Raw genomic sequence first — 22,772 nt, forward strand, 5'->3', positions numbered from 1 at the left:
TTGCGTGCTCTGCTTCAGTGGCCCAGGGTTCACCAGTTCGGATCCTGGGCACAGACCTACTCACTGCTCATCGAGCCACGCTGAGGCAGCATCCCACGTAGAGCAACTAGAAGGACGTACAACTATGACATACAACTACCTACTGGGGCTTTGGGGAGGAAAAAAAAGGGGGAAAAAGGAGGAAGATTGGCAACAGATGTTAGCTCAGGGCCAATTTTCCTAAAAAAAAAAACCCACTTATAAAACAATTTTTTAAAAAATGAACTCTCAGTAAAACAGAATTCTTTAAAAAAAAAAAAGTCAAGAAATAGCAAGTGTTGGTGAGGATGTGGAGAAAAGAGAAAGCTTGTATACTGTTGGTGAGAATGTAAATTGGTTCAGCCATTATAGAAAACAGTGTGAAAGTTCCTTAAAAAATTAGAAATAGAACTACTATATGATCCAGTAATCCCACCTCTAGGTATATAGCCAAAGAATTGAAATCAGGATCTCGAAGAAATATTTGCACTCCTGTGTTCATTGTAGCATTATTCACAATAAGCAAAATATGTAAAAATCCTAATTGTCAACAGATGAATAGAGAAAATGTGATATATGTATAAAATGAAATATTATTCAGCCATAAGAAAGAAGGAAATCCTGCCATTTGTGACAACATTGATAAACTTGGAGGGAATTATGCTAAGTGAAATAAGCCAGACACAGAGAGACAAGTACCGGATGATCTCATTTATATGTGAATATAAAAAGTTCAGCTCATGGAAGCAGACAGTAGAATGGTGGTTGCCAAGGGCTGGGGGGTGGAAGAAATGGGGAGATGTTGGTCAAAGTGTACAAACTTTCAGTTATAAGATGAATAAGCTCTGGGGATCTAATGTACAGCATGGTGACTATAGTTAATAATACTATATTGTATATTTGAAATTTACTAAGAGTAGATCTTAAATGTTCTTACCAAGAAAAGGAAGAAAAAGATAACTATTTGAGGTGATGAATGTGTTAATTAGCTTGATTGCGGTAATCATTTTACAATGTATACATATATCAAATCATCACATTGCACATCTTAAATATATAGAATTTTTATCTGTCAATTATACCTCAGCAAAGCTGGGGGGTGGGAATTAAACTTTATTTTTCCTGTACCTTAAGTTCTGTTATTTCTATAGTATGGCAAAAGCCACTCTCAGTCATTTGGGAAGCCTGCCTCTTTCCTCAGCATGGCTTCTAAATGTTGCCGTCACCGAGATGTGCTTCTCCCCAGCTGGTCTTCAGTCCCTGTCCCATGCTTTGCTATCACATCTTCCTTTGATCCCAACGATGTGACTTTGAACCCAGCTCTCTCAGCTACTTCTGTGTCCCTCTCAGATGCCTGGGGATCAGTCAGCATGTCCAAGGCCATGCAGAGTCACAGGGACTTCAAGCTGCCGTCTGACGCCCTGCCTGCCTTCTCAAACTCCTCCGTGCTACAGCACCACCGGGAGAGCTTGTTAAATCACCAAGTGCTGGGCTCCACTCCCGAAGCTTCTGATTCGCTGGGTCTGGAGTGAGGCTCAAGAATTTACATTTCAAGCGAGCTCCCAGGGGATGCTGATGCTACAGGTCTGGGGACCAGGCTTTGAGAACAGGGGCCCGGACTTACCACACAGCCACTTTTTCTAGGGCTCTAACCAGGAAGGGGGTCAACCCTCTATACTCAGATGACCCAAACAAATTGGAAGTTCTATTATTTACTACTATGTATTCCTTATCTCTCAGAGTTTCGTGCAGTGGGGAAAGGGGGAGACAGGAGTCACTCTGTGAAAGACCCACAAAATCTACACATTCCTCACTTCTCCAACTCTCCTCCTCCCCCATCCCGAGAATCTCTGTCTAGACCAGGGGTCAGCAAATGAATATTTTAGGCTTTTGAGCTATACAGTTTCTGTTGCAACTACCCAATTATGCCATTGGAGGGAAAAAGCAGCCATAAAAAATATGTGAATAAATGGTTGTGTTTTAATAAATCTTTATGGACCTTGAAACTTGATTTTAATGTAATTCTTATTATTATTCTCATTTTGACTTTCGTCAATCATTTGACATTGTAAAAACCATTCTTAGCTTACAGGCTTTACAAGAACAGGCAGTGGACTGGATTTAGCCCACAGGAAGGATTTGGCCCACTGGCTGTAGTTTGCTGACCCTTGCCCTAGATCATAACTTCTGCACAACCTTTTCCAAATTTGAAATCTGGTTTTTTGGGGGATGGAACTTGGTGGTAAGTTAGAAACACATGGGATGTCTCCACATCAGCTTAAGACAAGAAAAAAAGATGACTCTTATGTCTCATTTTAACTGCTAGGTGGATGTGATTAGAACTATGAGGGCTAAATCCCCACTTAATCTCAGACATGATTATTATAGATGAGATGAGGTCACGAGAGAGTTGTGAAGCCGGGAAAGAAAAGTAACTGATCATGGTCCACATTCTGCAGTTTGATACTTGATATTGATAAATAAATAAAAAATCTCCAGCCTCTCTAAACAACTTACCTATGTGAAAAAGACACCTAATATTCTGTTCAAATTAGCTGGATGGTTTAGCAAAATATCATAGCAGATGCTCAGTAATGAGTGAATGTCTTTCCTTTTAGAGAAGTGATTCTCAACCTCGATGCACATTAGAATCACCTGGAAAACTTTTACAACTCCAAACACCCAGGCTATTCCTCCACCAGTGAAATCAGAATCTCTGGGCTTGGGAACCCCCCAGGTGATTCTAATTTGTATCCAAGGTTGAGAACCAGGACTGTAGTACAATATTCAGAATTTCTGCTCTTTATCCAGGTGCACTGTGTCATGTCCAAGGTCCAAAGACACAATTTGCAACACTTGCATCATCCTGTGTAGCCTAGCTCCCAAGCAGATTCAGATCCTTTGATTATAGACAGCTGGTTTTTCTTCTTGCCTTGAACCTGTGTGCCAGGGCCAGGTGAATTCCAGGTGGGCTTCTGGAGTCCGTGTCTGTAGCCTTGGCAACAAAGAATGCTTCAGGTACAAACCAATTTAAAAAATAGCAAAAGACATGAACAGATACTTTACAAAAGAAGATATGTGGGGGCCACCCAGTGGCTCAGTTGTTAAGTGCGCGTGCTCCGCTTCGGCGGCTCTGGGTTCATAGTTCGGATCCCAGACACACACCAACACACTGCTTGTCAAGCCATGCTGTGGTGGCATCCCATATAAAGTAGAGGAAGATGGGCACGGATGTTAGCCCAGGGCCAACCTTCCTCAGCAAAAAGAGGAGGATTGGCATTGGATGTTAGCTCAGGGCTGGTCTTCCTCACAAAAAAAAAAAAAGGAAAGAAAGAAAAAGAAAAAGAAAAAAGAAGATATGTGAATAAGCACATGAAAAGGTTCTCAACATCTTTAGTCACAGGGAAATGCAGATTAAAGCCATATGAGATACAATTTCACATCCTCTGACAACACCAAAATACTAGCAATACCTAATATTGGCAAGGATAGAAAGCTGATGAGAGCATAAAATGGCACAACTACTCAGAGAAACTGGTTAGCAGTTTTTTATAAAGTTAAACACTCACTTATCCAACGGCCCGGCAATTCTACTCCAAGGAAATAAAAACAAATGTCCACTAGAAACATTCAAGAATGTTCTTAGTAGCTTTATTCATAATAGTTCAAAACTGCAAACAACTCCAATGTCCGTCAACAGGGAAATGGATAAACAAATTGTCCTGTGTTCATACGGTGGAATACTGTTCAGCAAGGAGCAGGAATGAATAACTAATGCACACAAAAACACAGGTGAATCTCAGAAACATATGTTGAGTGAAAGAAGCATGACACAGAATACATACTGTGTGACGCCACTTATATCAGGTTCAAACACAAACAAACACTACTTTATGGTAATGGAGATCAGAGCAGTTGTTTCCTGGGGGATGGGGAGGGAGGAACACAATGATTGACTGGAAAGAGGCAGGTGAATGAGGGAACTTTTTGGAGTGATAGAAATATTCTAAAGCTTCATTGGACTGGTAGTTACTCCAATGAATACAATTGTCAAAACTCATAGAACTGTACACTTAAGATCCATGCATTTTATGGTGTATAAGTTACACCTCAACTTAAAAATCATGTAAGAAGAAGGCTGGATGCCCTAAGACCACCCATCATTGATCGCTCTCTCCAGGAGGCTTCTCGACCTTGGCTAAGGTGAGAATGGGCGCAGGCCCTGAAGGGCACTCTGACCAGTGCTGGTGTCCCAGAGCTTCCTCCCCATGAGGGCAAAGGCCCAGAGGTAGCAAAGTGAAGGAGAGTTTGGAGAACATCAAGCAGTGTGTTGTGTGGCACTGCAGCTCTGCTGGAGTGTGGAGTATGGGAAAGGGAGGCTGGGAAACAAATGGCAAGGAGAGCCTTGAATGCCAGGCAGAAGAGCTTGATCTTTACTGTAGGCAGTGGAGTCTGCTGGATGTTTGGGGCAGAGAATCCTTCTTGGATAAATGTCTTTTTCTTGAGAGTTTCACTGATTCCCCTTTGATTCCTTCTTAATGCCTCTTGGAATTCAGAGGAATTCACAAAACCTATTAGCTGAAGTTCCTCCTCCTGGGTTCTATCAAACTCATAAACTTAGTCCTCTGAAGTTGAGCAGAAGCATGAAGGCTGCTGTTTGCTTTGGATTCAGACTTGTTTTATCCTTTTCTAATACCAGGGAGATGTTTTCATGGAAAGTTTCCAGAAGAGCTTACTTTCTGGCTCCATTTTCCTCATCTCCAATTCACTCCTCACACTCTGCAGTCTTATTTCCCCTTCTACTGTTCTTAAACATTCTCACATAGAACACCAATTTTATTAATTAGGACTCTGTATTAGTTTATCTATTGCTGTGTAACAAATTACCCCAAAACTAAGTTGCATAAAAACAGTGATAATCGGGGCTGGCCAAGTGGCGCAGGCAGTTAAGTGCGCATGCTCTGCTGCAGCGGCCTGGGTTTCGCCGGTTCAGATCCCGGGCATGCACCGATGCACCTCTTGGCAAGCCATGCTGTGGCAGCATCCCATATAAGGTGGAGGAAGATGGGCACGGATGTTAGCCCAGGGCCAGTCTTCCTCAGCAAAAAGAGGGGGATTGGCAGATGTTAGCTCAGGGCTGGTCTTCCTCACACACACACAAAAAAAGTGGAGGATTGGCAGATGTTAGCACAGGGCTGATCTTCCTCACACACACACAAAAAAAACAGTGATAATCATTTATTGTCTTTCATATTTTTTGTAGGTGAGGATATCAGACAGGGCACCACCAAAATGGTTTGTCTCTGCTCCTTGATGTCTCGAGTCTCAGCTGGAAGACTAGAAGACTGGAAGCTGGAATCATCTGAAGGCTCATTCACACACTTCTAGTGATTGATTCTGACTATCAGCTGAGACCTTAGCTGGGCTTGTTGGCTAGAACACCTACATGCGGCCTCTCCAAGCGACTTAGGTTTCCTCACAATACAGTGGGTGGGTTACAAAGGCAAGCAGGGAGAGAAATGGAATCTGCACCTTTTTATACCTTAGCCTCAGGTTTCACATAGCATCACCATGCCATACTCCACTGGTAGGGCAGTCACAGCCCCACTCAGACTCAAGGGATGGGAACACAAGCCGCACCCGTCAGTGGGAGGAGTATAAGTCACATTTCAAGAAGAGCAGGTGAAATGGGGTAAATATGTTGATGCAGCCATCTTTGGAAAACACAATCTACTACAGACTCTTTTAGTTTCATGTTACAGAAAAGCCAAGACTAACACGTTTAAACAAAGAGGATATTTATTGACTCACATATGTGAAAACAGGGGTAGGGCCAACTCCAAACTAGGCTTGAATAAACCTCAAGCTACGTCACCAGAACCCGGTTTCTCTTTCTTCATCTCTGGGCTCAGCTTCTTCTGTGCTGGTTTGAATCTCAGACAGATTCTCCCCTCATGGTGGCAATAAGCTGCCACAGCTTCATCCACGTATCTTCACTTGCTCAATTACTTCAGGAAAAGAGAAGTCTGCTTCTCTGATAGTTCACACAAATATCCTGGAGATTGAGTTTCTTTGGCTCCATCTGTCCTGACTTGGCTCTTGTGCCCAGCCCTGAACAATCTGCTGTCATTAAGGAAATGTTCTGTGTGAACTGGCTTAGGCCTGAGTCACAGATCCACCTTGGGAGCTAGGGACAAGGTCAGCATCACAAGTCACAAGTCTTCTGCAGCAGAGATTAATTCAGCGTTACCCCTGGAGTTTTCACAACTGTGAGTCAACAAATTTCCTCTTTGTTTAAACCAGTTGGTCTTGGGTTTTCTGTAACAGGAAACTGAAAGAGTCCATAGCAGATTGTACTTTCCAAAGATGACTGCACAAATACATCTATCCCATTGCACGTGCTCTTCCTGTGCAGTGTGACTGATACTCCTCCCACTGATGGGTGAGGTTTACATCAGGGGTTTGTATTTCTCACATCACAAAATGTCTGGAGTCATGTAACTACTGGTGTCCACCCAGTGGTTCAATGATTCGGGGCTAGTAGAGCTGTGATTCTCTTGATCTTTCCCCTTGTTTCAAAAGATTGATGCCCCGGTTCTAGTCCTCATGTCCATCTAGACATTATGTCTCCTTTGTACCGTACATCACGTTGCCACTGCTTGCTGTAAAGTGATTGGTAAAATGAGTACAGGTGAGGCAGGCAAGGGAAAGAGGGTTGGGAATGGTGTTAGGTTATCCAACCCACAGTCTGCCACATCAAACCCTGGACGTGGAAATTAGCTCACTTGAACCATACAGCTGAAAGTAAGGAGGGATGTCTCTTTCATAGCAAAATTGGAGTGCACTTACCATAAGAAGGCTAACAAGATGCTGGATGGCAAACATAAGTAATGACCACTACCTCAATGTCCTTTCTTTTAATTCTGCAAGTTTTTTCTCTCTGTTGGAAGCTCAGAAGAAACCCTAAGTGACCTCTTGCTAGTAATTACCAAATGTAGAAATTTAAATAATTTTCTTATTGGATCTCTCTTTTGCATTTGACGCTGTTTATTCCCTCCTTTCTACAACTCATTACTTCTTCACTAAAACTGTTTTGGAGATGACAACAGCATCATGGCAGAGTGAGCTTTCCCTGTAGACTCTCCCCCTCTAAGATATAACAAAAAGGACATTCATATACTGACAGAGGACATTTACACAACAAAACAATGTCTGAGAGACCCACACTGCCATACGTCTGAGGGTGGAGGTGCTGGAACCCCCAGAGGAAGTGGAAGGAGATAAGGAGAACTCCTCTCCTTCCCAAACAACAGCAACCCTGGGACTGCGTCCGCATGGCTCTTGGGGGGGGTGGAGGGGCAGCCCTCCACAGGAAGACCTTTGCTCTCCAAGTTCTCTCACAGCCTGTGGGAATGTCCCATGCAGAGGGGACTCAACTGTTGCAGGGGTGCCTTCATCAAGCCAGCACCCCAGGAGATAAGATAGCCAGGGAAGAGCAGGAACCCCCAGGATCGGGCAGGTGAAAGAAAGAGCCCCTCCCACTGCCTGGCACTACAGAACAGCCAGTCGGTCAGAGGGCCTGCAGAGTGCAGTGGGCTCAGAACACACAGCTCTTGACCCCCACCTAGTGGTGGCAGGTGGAAGCTGTGACCAGATATTTTCAGAATGAGGAAAAATAAGCCCATGCCCTCAAGCAGTATGCAAAAATATAGTAAATCTCCAGACCAGAAGGAAAATGACAAGCACCCAGATATCAATCCTGAAGGCACAGAAATTTATAAGCTAAATGACAGAGAATTAAAGATAACTGTCATAAAAAAAGCTCAACAAATTACAAGAAAACACAAATAGACAATTAAATGATATCAGGAACTTCCTCACAAAAGAGATTGAAACTATAAAGAAAAAACAATCAGAAATGTTGGAGATGAAAAACACAATGGAGGAGATAAAGAAAAATCTAGAATCTTTAAAGAACAGAGCTAACAATATGGAGGGAAGAATTAGCATTATTGAGGATAGGAATACTGAAATACTTCAGATGGAGGAGGAGAGAGAAATAAGACTAAAAAGAAATAAAGAAATCGTCTGAGAAATATCCAACTCAATTAGGAAATGCAACATAAGGATTATAGGTATTCCAGAGGGAGAAGAGAGGAAAAAAGGAGCAGAGAGCTTGTTTAAGAAAGCTGAGAACTTCCCAAACCTGGGGAAGGAGCTGGAAATACAAGTGAATGAAGTCAATAGATCTCCTAAATATATCAAAAAGACCCTCTCCAAGGCATATAGTAGTAAAGCGGGCAAAAGCCAATGATGAAGAAAAGATATTAAGGGCAGCAAGCCAAAAAGAAAAATAACGTACAAAGAAATCCCAATCAGGCTGTCAGCGGATCTCTTGGCAGAAACTCTATAGGCTAGGAGAGAGTGGAATGATATATTCAAAATTCTGAAAGACAAAAACTTTTAGCCAAGAATACTCTATCCAGCGAAAATATCCTTCAGATATGATGGAGAAATAATAACCATCCCAGATAAACAAAAGCTAAGGGAGTTCATTGCCACAAGACCCACACTATAAGAAATGTCCAAGAAAGCCCTCAGGCCTGAAAAAAAAAAAAGACAAAGGGGATACAAAGATTTAAACAAGGAGAAGATAGGTAGACAAAAAGCAGATAAATTGCAGCTCTCTATCGGAATAGGTTAGCAAACTCTTAATTATAACAGCAAAGATTAAGGGAAGGAAAACATCAAAAATAAATATCACCTCATCACTTTAAACACAAACTCACAGTACAAGATGGAATAAGTTGTGACAATAATAATTTAAAAGAGGAAGAGGAAAGGGACAGAATTGACTTAGTAAAAGGGACTATGAGGCCATCAGAAAATTGACTATCTCATCTACGAGATTTTTTTATACAAACCTCATGGTAACCACTAAACAAATAAACAGAACAGAGAAACATATGATAAATAAAGAGAAAGCTAAAAAAAACCATCATATAGACTACCAAACTGAATTGGTAGTCTGAAACACATGGGACAAGAAACAAAGCAAATGCAAAAGAACTGGAAAGTGAGTGATAAAATAGCAACATTAAGCCTTCATATATCAATTATCACTCTAAATGTAAATGGATTGAATTCTCCAATCAAAAGACACAGAGTGGCTGGATGGATTAAAAAACAAGACCCAACAGTATGCTGCATTTCAGAAACACATCTCAGCTCTAAAAACAAACACAGGCTCAGAGTGAAAGGATAGAAGATAATACTCCACGCTAACAGCAAACAAAAGAAAGCAGGTGTTGCCGTACTTAGACAAAGCAGGCTTCAAGATAAAACAGGTAATGAGAGACAAAGAGGAGCACTATATAATGATAAAAGTCACATTCCACCAAGAAGACATATCACTTACAAATATATATGCACCCAACACAGGAGCACCAAAGTACATAAAGTAACTATTAAAAAACCTAAAAGGAGATATTAACAACAACACAATAATAGTAGGGGATCTTCACACCCCACTTACATCAATAAATAGATTGTCCAGACAGAAAGTCAATAAGTAAATAGTGGACTTAAACGAAAAACTAGATGAGATGGACTTAATAGATATATAGAGAGCACTCCATCCAAATACAGCAGATTACACATTCTTCTGGAGCATACATGGAACATTCTCAAGGATAGACCATATGTTGGGAAACAAGGCAAGCCTCAATGAATTTAAGAAGATTGAAATCATAACAAGCATCTTTTCCAACCATAATGCTAGGAAACTGGAAATCAATTACAAGAAAAAAAACAGGAAAGGGATAAAGATCTGGAGACTAAACAACAGGCTACTGAACAACAAATGTATATTTGAAGAAATTAAAGGAGAAATCCAAAAATACCTGGAGAAAAATGAAAATGAAAATACACCATACCAACTCATATGGGATGCAGTTAAAGCAGTCCTGAGAGGGAAACTCATAGCAATACATGCTCACCTTAACAAACAAGAAAAATCCCAAATAACCAACCTTAAACTACACCTAACAGAATTAGAAGAAGAACAAACAAAGCCCAAAATCAGAAGAAGGAGGGAAATTATAAAAATTTGAGCAGAAATAAATGAAATTGAAACAAAAAAAAAAAACAGTAGAAAGTATCAATGAAACTAAGCACTGGTTCTTTGAGAGATAAATAAAATTGACAAACTCTTAGCAAGACTCACTAAGAAAAAAAGAGAGAAGGCTCAAATAAATAAAATTAGGAATGAAAGAGGGGAAATTACAATGGATACCACAGAAATGCAAAGGATTATAAGAGAATACTATGAAAAACTATATGCCAACAAATTGGACAATCTAGAAGAAATGGATAAATTCTTAGACTCATACAACCTCTCAAAACTGAATCAAGAAGAAATAGAGAATCTGAATAGACCAATCACAAGTAAAGAGATTAAAACAGTAATGAAAAACTGCCCAAAAAATAAAAAAGTCCAGGACCAGATGGCTCCCCTGGAGAATTTTACCAAACATTCAAAGAAAATTTAATACCTATCCTTCTCAAACTATTCCAAGAAATAGAAGAAGATGGAACACTTCCTAACACATTCTACAAGGTCAATATCACACCGATACCAAAGCCAGGCAAGGACAACACAAAGAAGGAAAACTACAGGCCAATATTGCTGATGAACATAGATGCAAAAATCCTCAACAAAATATTGGCTAACCGAATACAGCAATACATTAAAAAGATCATAGACCATGATCAAGTGGGATTTATACCAGGGTACAAAGATAGTTCAACATCTGAAAATCAATCGATGTGATAAACCACTTTGACAAAACGAGGAATAAAAACCACATGATCATCTCAGTAGATGCAGAGAAGGCATTTGACAAGATCGAACATCCATTTATGATAAAAATTCTCAAAAAAACAGGTATGGAAGGAAAGTACCTCAACATAATAAAGGCCATATATGATAAGCCCACAGCCAACATCATACTCAACAGGGAAAGTCTGAAAGCCATCCCTCTGAGAACAGGAACAAGACAAGGGTGCCCACTCTCACCACTCTTATTCAACATAGTACTAGAGGTTTTGACCAGAGCAATTAGGCAAGAAAAAGGAATAAAAGGAATCCATATAGGCAACAAAGAAGTGAAACTCTCACTGTTTGCAGATGACATGATTTTATATATTGAAAACACTAAAGAATCCATAAAAAAAACTATTAGAGGGTCTGGCCTGGTGGCGCAAGTGGTTAAGTGCATGTACTCCGCTGCAGCAGCCCGTGGTTCGCCAGTTCTGACCCCGGGTGCGCACCGATGCACTGCTTGGCAAGCCATGCTGTGGCGGCGTCCCATATAAAGTGGAGGCAGATGGGCACGGATGTTAGCCCAGGGCCAGTCTTCCTCAGCAAAAAAAGAGGAGGATTGGCAGATGTTAACGCAGGGCAGATCTTCCTCACCAAAAAAATAAAAAAACTATTAGAAATAATTAACTACAGCAAAGTCGCAGGGTACAAAATCAACACACAAAAATCAGTTGCATCTCTATACTCTAATAATGAACTAACGGAAAGAGAAGTCAAGAATATAATCCCATGTACAATCGCTACAAAAAGAATAAAATACCTAGGAATATATCTAACCAAGGAGGTGGAAGACTTACACAACGAAAACTGTAAGACGTTATTGAAAGAAATTGATGATGACATAAAGAAATGGAAAGACATCCCATGCACATGGATTGGAAGAATAAACATAGTTAAAATGTCTATATTACCTAAAGCAATCTACAGATTCAATGCAATCCCAATCAGAATCCCAATGACATTCTTCATGGAAATAGAACAAAGAATCCTAAAATTCATATGGACCAACAAAAGACCCTGAATACCTAGAGCAATCCTGAGAAAAAAGAACAAAGCATCACAATCCCTGCCTTTGAGATATACTACAAAGCTACAATAATTAAAACAGCACGGTACTAGTACAAAAACAGACACACAGATCAGTGAAACAGAATTGAAAGCCCAGAAATAAAACCACGCATCTACAGACAGCTAATCTTTGACAAAGGAGCTAAGAACATACAATGGAGAAAGCAAAGTCTCTTCAATTATTGGTGCTGGGAAACCCGGACAGCCACCAGCAAAAGAGTGAAAGTAGACCATCTGCTTTTGCCGTACACAGAAATCAACTCTAATGAATCAAAGCCTTGAAATTAAGATCTGAAACTATAAAACTCCTAATAGAAATTATAGGCAGAACACTCTTTGACATCTGTCTTACAGGGATCTTTTCGAATTCCATGTCTACTCGGACAAGGGAAACAAAAGAAAAAATAAACAAGTGGGACTTCATCAGACTAAAGAGCTTCTGCAAGGCAAAAGAGACCATAATCGAAATGAACAGACAAGCCACTAGCTGGGAGAAAGTATTTGCAAAGCATATATCCAACAAGGGGTTAATCTCCATAATATATAAAGAACTCACGCAACTGAACAACAAAAAAACAAACAACCCAATCAAAAAATGAGCAGAGGATATGAACAGACATTTTTCCAAGGAAGATATACAGATGGCCAATAGGCACGTGAAAAAATGTTCCACATCACTAATCATCAGGGATATGCAAATCAAAACTATGCTAAGATATCACCTTACACCCATTAGAATGGCTATAATCACCAAGAAAGAAAATAACAAATGTTGGAGAGCTGGTGGAGAAACGGGAACCCTCATTCAATGCTGGTGGGAAGGCAAACTGGTGCAACCTCTATGGGAAACAGTAAGGAGATTCCTCAAAAAATTTAAAATAGAAATACCTTATGATGCAGCTATCCCACTACTGGGTGTTTATCCAAAGAACCTGAAATCAACAATCCAAAGAGACTTGTGCACCCCTATGTTCACTGGAGCATTATTCACTATAGCCAAGAAGTGGAAGCAGCTGAAGTGTCCCTCCACTGATGATTGGATCAAGAAGATGTGGTATGTATATACAATGGAATACTACTCAGCCATAAAAAAAGACAAAATCGTCCTATTTGCAACAACATGGAAGGACCTGGAGGGTATTATGTTAAGCAAAATAAGCCAGAGAGAGAAAGACAAACACTGAATAATTTCACTCATATGTGGAAAATAAACTCACACATGGACAGAAAGAACAGTTTGGTGGGTTACCAGGGGGAAGGTGGTTAGGGGGTGGGCACAAGAGGTGAAGGAACTGATTTATAGGGTGACTGACAAACAATAATGTACAACTAAAAGTTCACAATATTATAAACTATTATGACATCAATTAAAAAAAACACAAAACTTTGTTTCTCTAGTTTCTGTGGCTCTGAGGTCTTTTGGTTGTCCTTGAACCTCTTTGACCATATGCTTTGTGCACTTGAGAGGCCCCTCTCTCTCTTCCTGTCCCACCCCCATGGACCTGGCTGCAGCCAACCACCTGTCTCATTCTGTCTGTTCCCTTCTCTTCATTATGTTTCATAATTTGACTGCTCACTTCAGGTATTTTCATTCTTATTTCTATAATAAGGAAACTTAAGCTTGTTAATCTTCTTGTAAGTAGAGATTTGGCCCATTCCTATAAGCTTTGTTATGTAGCACTCTCTCTTTGGTAAATATCTAAATAGATTTTGCTTTCCTTGAATTTATTTTGTAATATGAATAATACATATCTGCTTTCTTTTTGTTTGCACTTGCCTGTTGTCTGCTCCTAAAGGTTGTATTTAATGTTCTGCTCATTCGTATGTTGCACACACTTGACTTAAATACACACCCTTGACGACCACCTGGTACACATATGGGCCCTCTTGATTCACCACATTTATTAGTTTAAATGCCAGTGGCTGCACACCCAAGGATGTCTGAACTTGTGCCCACTACTGAAAGCACTTTGGATGCCCTTGATATACCGCATGGAAGAGGTACTGAGAGGCCTGAATCAGGCAGGGTTCTTTGGTTGCAAGCAACGGAAACCAGCTCTGGCTAATTTAAGAAAAAATGACGTGGGCTAGCTCACAGAAGAAAAGGAAAGACTGAAGAACCAAACCCCCCATCATCCACAGGGAAATGTGCAGAGTCATTGAACATCGTGGAAAATGTCCTTCATTCCTTTGCCTGAGCCAGACACTGTTCTAGGCTCCAAGAAATCGGTGGGGAGCATGATGGACGTGACCGTTGCTTTCAAGACACATATGTCTAGCATGGATCTGGATCCAGGGCTATGGCTCAACAGCCTCTTTTCTTGCCACTTTCCAACATACACCCTAAATCCTCCTGCCATGCACTTCCCTGGTGCCCCAGGCTCGTTAATGTTTCCATAACTTTTATTATGTGACTCTTTCTGCCTGTGAGGTCCCCTCCCACATCTTTACTTGGTGGCCTTCTACTCAGTCTTCAAAAATCAAGCAAAATGTGACCACTATTGGGAGGTCAATAAATGATTCCCACCTTTTCCCTCTCGGTTCAAAACAAAATGTCATTTTTATTATTAATAAAGTCTAGGTTGGAGCGCGAGGCTTATGTTTGAGGTCAAATGACTTTGTTAATATTTGGCTCTAAAATTAGGCAAACACTTTATTAAATATTTAAAATTTTATTTTAACTATTAAAAGTATTATTTTATTTAGGGCCGGCCCCGTGGCTTAGCAGTTAAGTGTGCGCGCTCCACTGCTGGCGGCCTGGGTTCGGATCCCGGGCGCGCACCGACGCATCGCTTCTCTGGCCATGCTGAGGCCGCATCCCACATACAGCAACTGGAAGGCTGTGCAACTATGACATACAACTATCTACTGGGGCTTTGGGGGAAATAAAAGTATTATTTAAAAGTTACTTAGAGAGTGACATCAGCATCATGGCAGAGTGAGCTCTCCCCTTAGACTTTCCCGCCCGAGATACAACAAAAAGGACATTCATATTTATATGGTGACTAACAAATAATAATGTACAACTGAAATTTCACAATGTTATACACTATTATGATCTCAATAAAAAAATTCTTCTGATAAAAAAATTATTTAAAATTATTTGTATCGGGCCGGCCCTGTGGCTTGGTGGTTAAGTGCACGCGCTGCAATGCTGGTGGCCTGGGTTCGGATCCTGGGTGCGCATCGAGGCACCACTTCTCCGTCCATCCTGAGGCCGAGTCCCACATACAGCAACTAGAAGGATGTGCAGCTATGACATACAACTATCTACTGGGGCTTTGGGGGGAAAAAATTAAATAAATAAAATCTTTAAAATTATTTGTATCTTATTTTATCTATTAGTTATGGAAAAAACACTTTTTACCAATGATAATATTTTGAGTACCATGTGATTGAATGTATTTCACTATTAAAAAAAATTTTTGTCATTTCTGATATAGAAATTTGAAGATCTCTTCTCATTTCAGATTTTTTAGATGCTTTATTTTGAGGCTGTCATACCTTAAAAAGATACTTCACAGTGATATGTAGATGTAAGACTATATCAAAACCTAATTTCCTCTTTCAATTATATACTCCCATTACTTTTGTTGAAATTCAGCTAGTTAATTTCCATCTTCCTTTTTGTCAATCAATTTTTCTTGCAAACTATTTGGAAGATGTGGCATTACAATAATTTTAACAAATGTGTAAAAAAAATCCACTGATGCTCTTTATCTGGAAGATTTTAAAACTGGTTAACAAATTTTTTTAATTTTCTATGCATGTATATATAAATTTTATAGGTGGCTCTCATTGGATTTTATAATAGAATCATATAATTATAGAAAATGCTTTGTCACAATTATAAAATGCTTTTTCACAATTCTCTCTGCATTTACCTGTTCAGTTTTTTTCCAGCTTTATTAAGGTATAATTGCTATATAATAAACTGCATATATTTACAGTTTTGACATTCCTATATACCTGTGGAATCATCAACACAATCAAGGTAATGAACATATCTGTCACTCCTAAAAGTGTCCCATATCCTTTCCTAGTAGGCAGCGACCCTCTCCTCACTCACCTCCAGGTGATCATTGATGTCCTGTACACTTGAGGTATGAAGGAACAGATCAGAATGTCTGCCAGGTCCATGTGGGCTTGTGCCAAAGAAAAAGAGAGAGAAATGCTGAGCCCTGAATATGCTGTTCCTTCCTCCAGTCACGTAAGCCACTGCTTCTCCCTTTAAGGAGGTCCCTCCCTGGGAATGCGTGAAACCTGAGGTAAGGAGTTTCCTTCCTCAACCTCGATCCCTGTGATGCTTTGCCCTCATCCTCAGACAGAGTCAGTAGCTCCTCTGGGCTCCCACTTTATCAACACCTCTGTAACAAGATGGAGAAAACATTACTCAGCAGAATTCCTGGAGGACCGGGAAAACATATGTTGAGACTTCTCTCCATCAGGGAGGCAGCTGGGAACAGGGTGTTAGGAAAGTGGGCTTTTAGAGGGTGGTGGACTTTCAGAGATGGAGCCAGAGACAGTTGAAAGGTGCATCTTGTGTGATATCGTCCTACCTCCAATTACTCTCTGAGAATAAGTGTGACTGGATTTTTACACTTGTGTGAAAATGGTGATGGGCCAGAGACCCAAGAACAGATTTGATGAGAGGCTGTGCACCAGTGCTGAGAGAGCTCCTGTGAAAGGGCTAAGAGAACCCACAAATTTAGATATCCAAAGATTTTTCCAAGGGCCGTTGTGTTAACCGGGCACCAAGATGGCCCCCATAGATTTTCCTCTCCTGGTATTCACTCTCTCCCACAATGAACAGAGTGAGCTGTGTAGTCTATAGGATATTTTGGTAATGATGGAGAGTAACTTCCGAGGTGAGGTCATAAAAGACAGTGTGGCTTCTGTCTTGCTCTTTCTTGGATCTCTCGCCCTGGAGGAAGCCAGATGCCATGTTGTGAGGACACTCAAGAAGCACTCTGGGGAGGTCCATGTGGGTGGAGAAACTAAAGTCTCCTGAGCAGCTATATGAGTCCATCTTGGAAGTGGATCCTCCAGCCTCAGGCCAACATCTTGACTGCAAGCTCACGGGAGACACTCTGCCACTGACCTTTTCTCATGCTTTGCAAGCTGTCTGGTTACTCAGCTGCATCCCTGATGGATTCTGAGCTCCTCGAGCCCTGAGCCTTGGATTTGGTCATTTAACTCTGTCCTCAACACAGCAGGCAGACTAAAGGCACAAAGAAAGTGTATTGGATGAATGATGGCTGCCCTCTAATCAAATGAATGAATGAATGAGTTAATGACTGAGGGAGATATTCTCAGGGTCCTTTAAGTCAAAACGCACAGACTTAGACTTCATCTAAGGGTCTCTCTGAAAAACCAGACCTAGGTCTCACAACAGCAACATCCAAGGGAGAGGCTACTTTCACATAGACCAGGAAAGACTGCCAAATACCCAAAATAACAGGCAGGGGGAAGCAGTCTCCCTACAAGAAGAGATGTCACCTTGGGTAATCGTGGGTGGCAAAGAAGGATCAGACAACAACTCCCCAGTGAGCACCTCACTCTATAGCTTATGTTTTCCAACAGTCTTGTGAGGCATTCAGAGATGGGATTATAGCTCCCTTTTGTTGAAGAGAAAATTGAGAATCAGGGAAGGAAAGCATCTCGCCTGAAGTCACACAGGAAGGAAGTAATCCTTGGATTTCACACCAGACAGTTGTTACAAGACTCCGATGCCCTTCTCAAAAGACTCTGTGTATTCCTCCCTGGACTTGGCCCAAGCCTGCACCCACCAAAGACAAGCAGAGGAAAGGAAGTGAAAAGAGTAGTTTCTTTCCTGCTGAGAACACTTTCAGTCTATTTGCAAAGAGATCCTAGCCAACTGGGCATGAAGAGGAGGGTGAAGGGAAGGGTGGGCATGGCTTATGAAAGGCAAAGGAAAGGACTGAAGAAGCTTCTAGACTACAGAATTCTACTGAAGGACACTTGGGCCCCCACCTCCTCTCAGAAGCCAGCTAGGGATGACCCCCCAAGCCTGAAACTCCCACTCATTTTTGCTGAGCTCATTGGGAATGTTGGGGAGTGATGTTTAGGGGAGCAGAGTAGTGGGAGGGAGAAGGACATTGTCTGGATTTCACCAGTTTACATCCATTTGTGCCCCATCTCCATACTCCTAATATACTTTATACAGGCCCCTCTTATGGGTCCTATCAATCCACCCCAGCCTAAATTATATTAACTCTTTTCTGGGATATTTGACAATGAATGAAACATTTCTGCAGTTTCTCAGGAATCATCCTGTAAATATTAATAATTGAGACAAAGATAAAAGAAGAGAACATTAAATGTAAGTATTTATAAACACTCTGCCTGTTCCCTTTACCCTCTAACCAAGAGTGTAACAGAAGCTGAGAGCAGGCCAGACTGTTTTCCAGGAGAACGAATGGGAGCAGGGAAGGAGGAGGAGGGAAATCGGTCGAGGTTGGGGTGGGAAGAGATGGAGGCAATCAAAAGAGCTGTCACCCCAAGGAGTTGAACTCTGGGGACAAAACCTTGTAATGAGGATTTTCATGAAATAATTGTATATTTTGAGATATAATTCCCCTCTTGTTTTCAAGGGCATTTAGTAAAGACTTATACTGTTTTTCAATGCTTTTTTAGAGTCCCATTTGTGTTTCTCTTGGATGCATGACTGACCTAATTTTGTCCTCAAAGTGACAAGATACATTCCAGTTAAGTAACAATAATTTTAATGCTACTACTACTACGAATAGCAACTACTCTTTCTTGAGTGCCTATAATATGCCAGGTCCAGACACTTTTGTAATTTCCTTCATTGCATTTAATTTTTTACTAACTGACTGCAAGTGATTTCATGTGATTGTTGATTCATAGCCTATTGCATTTACAGTCTATTCCTGGAGTCAGAAACTCATTTTTCTACAGGGATCCGGCTCTGGTGAAGTGGGCTGTGCTTAACAGTATAACACTGACATTGACCATGGGATCAGGGGATACAAGGGAGGAACAGACTGGTCAATGGAGAGTCGCTGCCCCAGAGAGGCGGCTGCTGCTTCGCCACAGCCAATTTTTGCCCTGAGGAAACGTGGCCTCGTTGTTACTGGATCCTGTGTAATTTTCCCCAGAGAAGTCAGAAATATATTTTCATATATTCCTACTTTCTAAATTTTCTGTTCTCTTTGAAAATTTTTTTTTTTAATTTATTTTTATTTTTTTTCCCCCAAAGCCCAAGTAGATAGTTATATGTTGTAGTTGCACATCCTTTTAGTTGCTGTATGTGGGACACGGCCTCAGCATGGCTGGAGAAGTGGTGCGTCGGTACGCGCCCGGGATCCGAACCCAGGCCACCAGCAGTGGAGCGCGCGCACTTAACCGCTAAGCCACGGGGCCGGCCCTGAAAATTTTAAATATAAATCTTTAGGGTAACTAGCTTGTGGCCTCTCTTTATTAAAATGGGCCAAAGAAGAAAAGATAAAATTAATGTTGTTTGGTCAGAAAAGCTTAAGCCACTTGGCTCTTGAGAAACAAAAAGGAGACCAGACCAGGACAGCGTTTGTTGCAAGGTTTCTGTGGAAACCTGGTTTCTTGATCACCCAGTTTGCACACTTTTAGGTCTGTAGTTCTCTAACTCCACTGCTGGATTTCCCAAGAGGAAATTGGGCACTAGATGAGGATGACACAGTATAATCATAAAGGAAAGTGCTCAGATTTAAAAGATAGGCTATGCTTCAGCTAAGTGAGGCAACCAGCTCTGTTCTGGGCTTCTCCACATTTCCCGCTATAGCGATTTCTGGGACTGGTTCCCACTGGGGGTCCAGAGGAGAAATTCATTTCTTATGATCCTTCCACCTGCACGGTGCACTCTTGTTGAGTTCTGTGTTCTAAGGCCAGAGTGAGGGTAGGGGTGGAGGAAGGGAATGGGAGTAGGGGGAGAGAGGGAAGTTTAGATTCTCAGGCTCAAATAATGTCAGAGCAGGGAGGGATCTTAGGTAGCATTCTAGTCTGATTTTTAAAAATCCTTTATTTCTCTACATTACAAAATTAAGATATACTGTGTTAATGGATTGCTATAAATAGAAAGTAGATGTTCCTTCCTCTCCTGCCTTCATTTGCAGATGGAGAGACAAGCTCACAGAGGGATGTGACTATGCAATGTCATCTAGTTAGAGTGCAGGGGAAGTTTTCATGGAGACAGACACTGGGACTGAGCAGGACTGTTTCCCACAGAAAGGCAGGAGGCTGCAATGTTGAGGAGAAGCTTTATTCCATTTGGTCTTTCTATATCTGAGAAGAGACTGGGAAGAAAAACAAAAAGACTAGGGCTATCTTTTAAAAATATATATATCGAGTCTTTATTATAGTACTGTGCTCAGAGCTTTGTATACTTTTTTACTTAAACCTTACCACCCCCGTGGGAGGGAGGTATAGTTATTCTCACATTAGAAATGAGGAAACTAGGGAACCAGAGGGCTAAGTCACTTGCCTGATGTCACACTGCTAGAAAAGTGGAGTCACCAGAATCCAGGTCTCTCTGACCCTCAAGTTTCAATCCCATATGTCATCTGTGTAAATTAAATTAAAAACAGGTGCCTCTGCCTCTGGGTGCATGAAGCCCTGCACCAGAGCTCCTGGACATAGGGGACATTCTGCTGTGCATTGGTTGTGTATTCTGCTCCAAGCTCACAGCCCTTAGCCACTACGCTATATAGTTTATCAAAAGAATGACGATATATTCATTATAAGTCTGTACTAATTCGGCAAATTTTCTCTTTCCATTTTTATTCTGAAGTGAGAGAATGGGGAATAGAGACATAGTACCTGCTGAGATACTGTGAGATGCAGATACAAGAAAAGGGAAGAGAGTCATGCTGCTCAGACACAATGGCACCGTATCTTGGTCAGCAATGAAGAGAACCCTGGAGATCTGGGTTCCGGGGCTATCTTCCACCATAAGCCAGCTATGTAACTTGGGTCTTGGTTTTCTCATCTGTAGAGTGGTACAAAGAAGGGATTGGACCAAATGAATTCTGAGGTTCCTTCCAGCCCTGAGGTCTATGGTTCCAAGAATGGACAGAGGTGCCCAGTGGGGAGATGTTTTAAAATCCACCAGAAACCTAACAAGCAAAAGAGAAGAGACTCATGAAGAGTAGAAGACAGGCAGACTACAGAGATCATCTAGTCCGGTATCGGAAACATTGAAAAGTGGTATCTAGGCTCTGCTGAAATGAGGCTTTTCCCCCTTGAGATGGCATTGTTGGCCAGTTCTGATGGCTAGAATTCCTTGCAGTGATTCCAGGTTGCTTTCTTAGTCGTGGCTGTGCCATGGAGACCACACAGCCCGTTCCAAATACACTTCCTCAAGATAGGTCTTCAAATATTGGAAAATAGTGAGTATGTCTCCCAAGTGTTCTCTCTTCTCCAGGCTAAATGTCCTCTGGACTGCCTTCCATCCCTCAAAGGGCATGGCTTCACATCCCTTGACCCAAGTTCATTCGTTCAATAAACATTAATCAAGCACATCACGTGTGCCAGGTTCTGTGGGAGTAACTGGGAATGCAGAAGGTGAATAAACACAGTCCCAGCACTCGAGGGGCTTATGGTCTAATGGGAATGACAGACAAACAGAGAAGCTCATTGCACCAACCCTAGTAGAAGGTGTGTAAATACAGCAGGAGTCCAAGAGGAGACAGTCAGTTCCACCCACGAGGTCAGGAAGGCTTCGTGGAGGAGGTGAGGTTTCTGCCTCTGTAGATCATGCATAAATCCCTTTATCTTCCTCTTCATCCAAGAACTTTACTTCCTTCTGCCTTCCTTCCTTGGCATTTCTCTAACACTTCTTCTTGGAGTGTTATGTTTCAGGAAATTTTTTAAAAATATATTCATCTGCCACCTTAGAAATGTTTTCTTAAGAAGAAAATCTAGCAGCTTGTGATAAGGATGACTATTTCAGCCCATAAAGTCTGAAGCAAATTCACCAGCTCCCATTCTTCTTACAGTCCCTCCAACCTGGCCTCCTCTCTCTCATCATTCTGCTCTTTTTCTTCCTCTCTCTTTCAGTCTTTCTCTCACTCTCCTTTAAAGGCATTTTTACATCCTCATAGTTATTCCTCACAACACAGCTTTTTTAATAAACTCAAAGGGGTTAAGTGACTCGGCAGATGACACCAGCTGGGAAGTGGTGGAAGCAGGATTTGAACCTAGCTCTTCTGACAAATATTCACGTTCAGTTACAGGAGAAGAGGTCACACGGTGTCTACCTGACCCTTTGCTAATCCAAGAGTGCATATTTGAAAACAGAATCATCTCTGTGACACGCCAAAACTCAGGCCCAACTCTCCCGTCTAGTTGCCCACTATCCTTCCCAAATAAAATATCCTCTCCTAACTGCTTTAACCTGTTTCTGCTACATGTACATATATCCAGCTATTCAATCATCACTTTCACATTAAAGAGTTGTCTTCTCATAACGTCCTGAGCAGATGGATTGGTTGAAGTCCTTTATCTTATCTTGGAGGGATGTGGCATGACATAATAAACAAGATTTACCTAAAATTTAATAATTTGCATACCACTTTTATGATTTTTACCACATTCTTGTACCAGTTACACTACTTTTTAAAACTACTTTAATCTTAATTCATTCACCTTTTTGACTTAAATTTTAAAGGAAACTTTAGATCACTATATAATATCGCTATCCATAAAATCAAACTTCAATGGGCTTTTTATATGTTTCCTAAACATTAAAATAAATGCATAATTATTAGTATCTTTACACGTTTGTCCT

This window comes from Ceratotherium simum, chromosome 29, assembly GCF_057802395.1.
Source record: "Ceratotherium simum simum isolate JZ-2026a chromosome 29, ASM5780239v1, whole genome shotgun sequence".
NCBI classification, from domain to species: Eukaryota; Metazoa; Chordata; class Mammalia; order Perissodactyla; family Rhinocerotidae; genus Ceratotherium; species Ceratotherium simum.